The following is a 9,479-nucleotide window of genomic DNA, read 5'->3' on the forward strand; positions in this document are numbered from 1 at the left end:
GCTGCTACAGAGGTGCGGCTCTTATGTTGATGGGCTGAGGTGGAGGTGTGGCCCTCTCGGAAGCGATCATTGGCTGGAGGAGGTGATGCTGAAATTAGTCTGCCAGGTGGAATTAACGCCATGGCTTCGTTTTATTGAGTTCGGCATTACCTAAATCTGAATTTGCTGCATTTCTGTCATGTTTTCGTCTCCTTTTTTGTCTAGTTTTTGTTGTTTCGTTGTCAATTTTTAGTTGCGTCTTTGTCGCTTTCTTGGCACATTTTGTTGCTCTTTTGCGGCTCTTTTTTTTGCTTTTTCATCACTTCTTCATCATGTTTTTGTTGCTCTTTTATTGTATTTTCATCCTCGTTTTTTGGACTAGAAAAAATGTGCTTGGCTCAGGTGGGGGTTAAGGGGTTAAAACTACATTTAAATTAGATTTTTTTTATTCAAGGTTTGTCATGAAACACTTTTTTCAGACTGTTAGAAGGAGAAATAAAACAATAACATAAAACAGGCTGTTGCTTTAAAGGAGAAGACATGGTTGACGAAAGTAAAATTACACGTAAAGGCAAACTTATAAAACATAAATTATAATCATAGGCTATGATTAATTAAAAAATGAAGATAAAATACTTCCAGTTGTCATATTGTGCACAGTTGAGGAGAATCATTTATAAAATCATTTTCACCCTGATCACGATTCCCAATTGCGACACTAACATGTGACCTGATTTCTGTTTTTTCTCTATGAAGTTCACACATTTCTAGCTGTTGCCGGTAAATTTCCGATGCCTTGTGCAGCCATAGTGTGACACAAGCTTTCTGTTAGTAATGCTACACAAAGGGGCTTCTCCCTGACAGAAAGACAGACAGCTGGTATAAGCCGGGAGACTGTGAGCAGCGCAGATAAAGGCAGCTTTGATAGGCTCCTACACCTGAGACAGTGACTGTTCAATAGGATGTGCTCTTTTCCTTGGCACATCTCTCGGTGGCAGTGGCTTGGCTTTGCCGGACAGATGGGCCGTGGGTTGCACTCATACAGCTTCTGCCGGCGCCAAGAATTTCAAATGGGCTTCCCTTGTACTGAGATTAGCATCACTGTAAGAACATGATACAGGGAGGTCACCAAAGCGTCCAGCAGCAGGGATTTGACTTAGGACTGTTCATTTAATAAGGAGTTAATTTTAGGACTATAAGAGGAATTACCATTGCATTGGAATTGCAATTTTAGTTGTGAAGATGGCAGTTATCTATGAAAAATAATGTCCTGTAGGGATCGAGGACTAAGTCTTTTTGCGTTTGGTTTGGGTCTCAAATATGTGAAATGCTTAAGTTTAGCTTAATGGTTCTCAGCTGGCGGGTTGGGGACCCAAAGTGGGCCATCTTCAGTGGATTTTGGTGCTTTGACGAAAAAGACTATGGGGCAGGGCAATATGGCCTAAAATCTATATCACGATTAAAAAAAGAAATATCATGATAACAAAAAATTTGACGGCATAATCGACAATGGACAAATTACTTCAAAATCCCAGACTTACGCATATTGGGAAGATTAATTCAGTTTGGATAGTTTCTTCTTCTTTTTTTTACGGCATACGAATTTCCTCGCAAATATGATCTACTCAAGCAGTTTACATCCTTCCTTTGACTTTTTAAGCCCGTGTTCTACAGTCAGTGTTTATGCTGCTCTGATGGAGCTGAGCGTAACATAATTTATATTGTGTCCACAACGATATAAAAATTATATCGCGATAAACAAAATGCAATACGATATGGCCCACCCCTAGTATAATATTGATGCTTTCTAAGAAAAACGTTTATATTGATGCACAATATATTGCAAAAAATATCGTATTGCGATATTTGGTGGTGCAATGGTGTTCGAGAGGATAGATGAAGAATAAGCAGCGGTCTGGTGCGGGACCCGGAGACATGAACTCGAGAATTTCAGTCCGACATTTCCTAATCTAGTTCAATTTGTTTGTTTTGATCCTGATTTTATATTTTTTTCATGACTTCCGCGCACTGAAAAACATTTAAATATAATGTCGTGTTGGAATGGTTTAGTGAAATATCGGATTAATGTCGTTATCACAATATTTCACTGCCATAGCACACATCCTGCAGCCCTAATATTAAAATAAAATTTCCCATCAGAAGCTAAGTATCCGAGCCCATCTGCATCAGCCGTAAACCACAGATTTAGACCTGTACAAAGAAGTTCTGAAAAGCATAAGATTGTCCATATAGAGGGTCCATATTTCTCTCAAATGTTCATCCTTCATTGTGTTTAACAGGTGCACCATGAACTGAAATCTGAAATTGCAAATCTAATAATGTTCCACAATTGTTTGGCCATTTGTGGGCACCTGAGACACCAGATAAATTGGTTGCTTTGTGGTTTCATAATCAAATGATGCCCTTCTCTTCAATGGGGAACAAGAGTCTGTTGTTTTGGGCATAACATTTTAATAGGACTGTTATGGAAATGAGGCTGGGGGTACTAAAAAATACTAATATTTGTATGCCGCTTCTGTGGTTGGTTGGATAAATTAAATATTGTGGATACTGGAGAATGTCAAGCAAAGAAAGAAAATATCACATGCAACATTTGTGGAGTGTTAACTGATATTAACTACTGGAATACTGGCTTGTGCTCAATCTGAGAATGTTGGAGCTAAATCTGAGACCGTTCTCATTAAAAATACCCAAACGAAATGCACAAATGTTGAACTTCACGCAGTAATTTATGTTATAGTCAAGGTTCATTATAAAGAATCCAGTCTATTAGCAGCAATAAGGATTCTGCTGGCCCACATCCCAATTAGAAGAGCAGGCCTTGAGAAGATACAGTCATCTGAAAACTAGCAATGTACCTTTATCATGGAATTGAGTATTTTTTATTGGATTTGATCGTGTGACATCAGTGGATGCAGGGTTAATGATTTTTTTTTACTTCAGCGAGCAGCGAAGATGAAGATCCCCTGACATCTGCCAATCAAAGACTTCTATGCACATCGCTGTTGTGTTTAATGGACTGGAAATTCCTTACCGTCACAATGATGTCATATGGTTTGGAGACAGTGAGGAGGAGACAGGAGGCAGAGCTGATGTGTCTGTTCTCTCCGTTCATGATTAGGATGGACAGGGTCAGGAATGAGCGCATCACTGGGACAGCTCAGTTTCTGCCGCGTAATTAATCAAATAGTGTGACCGAAACTTGATGCCACGATCAGGGCTGTCACAATAATTACTATATCGACTTATCGCTCAGTAAATGACCGGTAAAATAGCACATTTTTTGGCTCAATGTTTAGCATCTGTACATTAACTTGCAGAAAAGCTGTTTGAACAAAGCTTTACTGTCATGTTTAAACTTTAGAGATATAAATAGGAATAATGAAGCGATATTTGTGCAAACTGACATTTTTTAAAGTAGAGTAGTAGAGTTAATGTGCTGCTCAAGAAGAGAAGAGTTTCTTTGTATGCTCGTTTTTGAAGCTTTATTGTTGGTTACTTGAAATGACCCTATACCTCATATTGGAAATTTGCTTAACCTCTTAACCCCCACCTTAACTGAGAGCATTTTCTCCAGGTCTAAAAGTTTATAGCCTATAGGCCAGTGTAACGTCTCATTTGAAGACCTACAAAACTCATCTAAATGGATCTTTTTCCTCATGGTTGTTGCTGTGTTGTCGCCACTTTTTTTTGACATTTTATTTATTGCTTTTTTGTTGCGTTTTTGTCATTTTTCTGTGGTGTTTTTGTTGCTTTTCTTCATACATTGTTGTAACCTTTTCGCCACTTTACTGTTAGACTTTTGTTGCTCTTTTGTGGCTTTTTGGCACATTTCCGTTGCATTATTGTCCATTTTTCGTCACTGTTTTGTTGGTCTTTTGTCACTTTTTTGTTGCAGTGTCATCTTTGTTTTTGTCTCATTTTTGTCACTAATTTGTTGCTAGTTTTTTCAAGAAGCTTTTAGATTTGAGTAATGCCAAACAGAAGAAAATGTGCTCAGTTCAGATGGGGGTTAAGATCTTAATACGTATAGATGATATATTGGCCACTTATAATACTTTTCAATAAGTCCATTCAACAGTCCACACAGATTGTTTAATGCTGTGTGATTTTCCGGATTAAACGTCGCTCCAGAGTTTAAGACGCACTTGCCAAACAATGCCTAATGATAAAAAAACAACGGTTCGCTAACGTAACACATTGATGGTTAGCTACATGAAGCATAAACAACAAACTAAATAGGTGTCTGGCATGTTAGCGTCACATAAACTGTTCAGATCCATCCATCCATCCATCTTCTTCCACTTGTCCGTTGCCGGGTCGTGGGGGCAGCTGTTGGAGATGCCCAAATCACATTGCACCGGCCCCTATGGCTCCTCCTGCAGGTGGTGAGTCCACAGAAGGACGGCCTCACGATTAACCGGGCCTGTTGGTCTCTCATAAAGGGTTTCTGAACCGCTCTTTGTCTGATCCGTCACCCAGAACCTGTTTGCCATGGGAGACCCTACCAGGGGCACGAAGCCCCCGACAACAGAGCTCCCAGGATCATTCGGGTGCTCAAACCCCTCCACCATGTTAAGGTGGAGGGGTTTGATAACTATAGCATAAATAACATACCAAAATCTCGATCTCAGTCTAAATCCATAAAAAAAAAACTAAAAAAACTAAATCCATTGAAATCTTCATCCTCAGTGTCACTTCTGAACAATCGCCATGGCAACGACCTGGGCACGACGACCTGTCGACTGCACCGTTGACAATCCTCTCCCGGCAGCACGGTTTTCAAGCTCTCATTTGCGAACTCGTTCCTCCAGCCGTGGCCATCAAGCTTTTAAGCCACGATGAGCTTTTTTTGTTTTTCTTCAATAAATGCTTTAGAGATAAAGTCAGCAAGATGGTTTGGACAAATGCAGAGAATAGATAGTGAATATTTGGATGGAAAGATATTGGGATTTAAATCTGAAGACATAGAAGAAGACCAAACACTTTTAAGGATATAGAAACAAAGTTAGTTTGATTGTTTAGTTAGCACTGAACCAACTTCTTTCTAGATTAGCAGCATAGGGAGCGAGGGTCTACATCTTGCTGGCAAAGTCAAATTACCATTGTGTAATTTCCACAATACATTAGCGCTGCAGTACATTAGCTAAAATCCCCAAATGGACATAACATTACCTGCTACCTTTTACCATACCCTTAATGACTCCCACAGCAACAAACCAAGTTCACTGCCTCAATTCATTACCCCGCTCTTGTTATTTCTGATGAAAAATACACGGTTACTTCAGCGAGGTCGGGTAAAAGATTGTCATTAGGCCGTTTCACACAAAACGCTCTCGTGGGATGGGACCCCGAAGGTAAATTAGTGGGTTGCTATGTGATTTATTCAATATGTATTTTAATGGGAAGGCGCGGTAATGGGATTTAGCCCTCATTGTTCTGGCTAATGCCTTTTCTGCAGCAGTCACACCCGTCTTGTCTTGTCAAAGCCGTGTTCGGGATGTATTGGATATTAGCACAGAGGAGCAGAGGTGGAGGGCATTTCCATAAGTAAGACATCCATTACATGCTCTGACAACATGTGTGCAGCGGGCAGCGTGATGTGATTGGCCACTGATGTGATTGGCCACTGTCGGAGGGAAAAGGCTTTTAGTGCTTTGTCGGTATTATTGGTTTAGACTGGGTGACTTTAAACGATGCCATTATGGTATGGAACAAAAAGTTTAAGTACTACTGGTACAAAATAGTACAAAAGCAGGTACCAAAAAAAAAAGTTTTGATGCCTGTTGGGTCCAGGGCAATGGGAAAGGAAAGCCCTTCTCTATGGTCCTCATGGCGGGGAGCTAAGCTGACATTGCTGTAATACCACCCCTTTGGGGCGACTCCAAAAGACACTACAAGATTATAATGGAACTTCAGACCTCCCTAGAACTGCTTAAAAGCCTGGCTCTAATGAATTTTATTATCTCTAAAAATCGCTATGACCCATGTGACAACGCTGGGCTGGGTGACATATGTTTAACCACGCTTGTTTTTGTGCATCAGCCCTAAAAGTGGAAGCATTTTCAGTGCATTGACTGGCTCCAGAGCCTGTCAATCAAGCTGTGGAACCAATGAGGGCGTGGCTTCCCAACGTTTTGCCCTTTTAAGGAACAGGCTGCGTAGGAGGAGACAGAACAGCCATGAAGTTTTACTGACGACTCGGGACCATTACTATGAATGGGGCTGTATGGAACACCAGCTGTCTCTTGTATATTATGTCTATGGTCCAGGGACAGCATAAAAGGAAGTTACTTGGTTTTTTCACCTCAAATAAATGAAACAAATGTAAACGAATGGAATAAATGATCTTTATCGTTCTGTTTTCTGATTCTAAATGACAAATAGCATAGGCATCGATCGTCCAGGTATCTATATTGTTAACCAAGTATTAAACACACACCGACACACACAAATAGGTTACTAGCTGCTAAACTCTTGGTGGCATTGTGGCATTGTTTCAATAAGCTTCTGCAATGTCCAAAGATCCAGTGTTGCATTCATTTTTCCCCAAGATCTTGTTTTGAAGATGGGAGAGTGTGACCACTGCACAAAACCTTACATCTCATGCTCCCTGAACCATCCATCCATCCATCCATCCATCCATTTTCTTCCGCTTTATCCAGGGCCTCGTTGCGTGGGCAGCAGTCTCAGCAGAGATGCCCAGACTTCCCGATCCACACACACCTCCTCCAGCTGTTCTGGGGGGACCTCGAGGCGACACCAGGCCAGCTCGGAGACATAGTCCCACCAGCGTGCCCTGGGCCTTCCACGAGGCCTTGTCCCACTAGGACAGAACCACTCTTTCACAATGTGAGCCGTGCCTCCAGGGAAGAAGAAATCCATTGATGGAATAACCTGGTCATTCAGGAAGTTCAGCTGATCTCATTCTTTGGGCACATAGTGTCGCTGAACCTGACCACCTGCAGCAGCCCCAGATCAGAACAGTTAGATACATCCAGGTGGACATGGTTTTTGTGGTCAGTGTAAGACATCTGATATGCAGTTACACATATGGCCTGAGGTGGCAGTAGTGAGTATAAAATGGCCAACTTGCATCCAGCCCCTTTAAGTCATAGTTTATAAAGTTACATCAAAGTGAATCAACATAGCACACTTCCCGTCACTCTTTTAATCCAACAACATTATACGTCTTTCTAAATTGGTCTCTTGAGAGATTTTACAGGCCGGCATTGAAGTCGGCATCAAGGGACGCATTTCGCACTGAGGGCTGCAAGTTTACCTTTCATCGCCTTTATAGTGTCCTCAACTGTTTCTTCTAAAATTAGTCGGACATTTGGACGCGTTTTCATTTCGGTCGCGTTCAAAAGCATGTCGTTAACACCGTTCATCCATATTTTAATCATGCTTTGTCTATTTCAGCTCTCGAAATACTGCAAGAGGACAGTGGGACATGCCCAGAATACTCGCACTGCTTTGGGTCTGCGTTTGAACACCGGTGATTTTTGCCAAACCTTGAAAAATATAGCAAGATAGATTTCAATCAATATTTGTGCCAAAAGCCTTGGGATTATTATTACCTCCAATATGTCACACTATTAGCTTGATAGCGATCTATAATAATAATACATTGGAGCATCTTTGAAACGCGCGGTGCTAAATCTCATTGCGGATAGTTAGCCTTGGCATGGCTTTAATCTTGTGCGTGAGGAACAGGGTAATAGAGGCCCCGTTGAAGCGCTGCCTCTCCTTATGCCTCACACGGCTCGTATATCTGCTCCATGTTGTCAAGGTCAGATTGTTTATGGAGAGTGTGACATGAAAAGGCCTCCAGCAGCTCCGAGTCACGGCGCAGATAAGCGGGGAGGATGCGCGGGAAGAGCGAGGGGCTGTAGTTAATAAGACAGATAGTTGCGCTCGATGAGGGTTTGTGTGTTCTTGGCAGAGTCGCACTGCAGAGGTGGAAGAAGTGATGAAAATGAAGGATGACAAACAATTACACAAGAGGGAGTAATGGGAGTTTATGTAGTCTATGTACTTCTGGTAATAGTGTTACTTTAACCTCTTTACGCCCACCTGAACAGGGCACGATTTCTCCAGTTTGGCTTTGCCCAAATCGAAAAGCTTCTTGGAAAAAAGCCAAAACAGCAACGAAAACGAGGATGAAAATACAACAAAAAATGACAAAAAAGCTACAAAAGCACGATAAACAATTGACAAAAACATGATTCAGAAATGACAATTGTACAATGGCAAATAAAGCACGCACTTACTTCTAAAGAAGCAACAAAAGAGCAACAAAAAACACAATTAAAAGGCAAAAAACGTGACGAAAACACTTCAAAATGTGACTAAAATGCGGTGACAATGCGACAAAAATGTCACGATCAGTATGTAGGTCTTAGCTTTCAAATGAGCCGTTGCTCTGAGCTCCAGTCGAGAAGCTTTTAGATTTGGGTAAAGCCGAACTGGAGAAAATGTGCTCGGTTCAGGCGAGGTTTAAGAGCTTAAGAACTTCTGTTGATGTTCCTTTTTGATGTAGACAATATATCAATATTATAAGATAATATTGAAATGGTTGTTTGTAAGATTTGCAATTTTACAATATCGAGTAAATCTTCAGTGTAATTGTGTAGTTTATTTAAGTCGGTTCTGTTTGAGCAACACAACAGTGTGAAGTAAAATGTCTGCCAGCATTATTCTGACGGTTTGCAAAAATATTTCTTGATTCTCGCGAAAATCCCCAAAAGTATTGAGATATTTTTGTTCATACGCCCAGTCCTCGCGGCTATATTTCATAACAGTACAAAAAGCTCTAATACTTTATATCTTCTCCTAATATTTCGAGAATCTTACTTCCACTACTGTAGGATTAAATGTGTTACAGTCCTGCTTCCTCATCTAAAACCATTCATTTCTATTCTAAGCCGGACTCAATATCAGGGCATAAATTTCATTATCGCTCATAAAAGTACTGCTGCATTAAAGGTTCCTGGCCCAGAGTTTCCAGTGAGAGCTCTGGCTCACGGTTGAATCCGGCAGCCTGTTGTTTGTGTTAGATGCTGCTCCTTCCTATTACAGCTCATTTCCTCGCATGTCGAGAGCTGTAGCAACAGTATATTTAAAAGCACATTTTCATTTTCATGAAAAAAGCGTCAAAACAGCGTCAAGAAATTAGACAAAAATGTGACAAATGAAAAAGTGACAAAAAAAGGGATGAAAGGAAGTGACAATAAATGCTTCAAAAGACCAACAGAAGTGTGATGATAAAGTAAAAAAGAGGAAAAAGATCAGTTTAGGTCAGTTTTGTAGCTTTCAAATAAGTCTTTACACTGGCCTATGGGCTGTAAGAAACCTTTAGATTTGGATATAGCTGAACTGGAGAAAATGCACTTGGTTAAGGCGGGGGTTAAGGGGTTAATGGGTCTCTGCTGGGTCTTGGCCAGTGCAAGTTTAGAACCACGGGCTGCAAGATGAAT

This window comes from Gobius niger (assembly GCF_951799975.1).
Source record: "Gobius niger genome assembly, chromosome: 14".
NCBI lineage: Eukaryota > Metazoa > Chordata > Actinopteri > Gobiiformes > Gobiidae > Gobius > Gobius niger.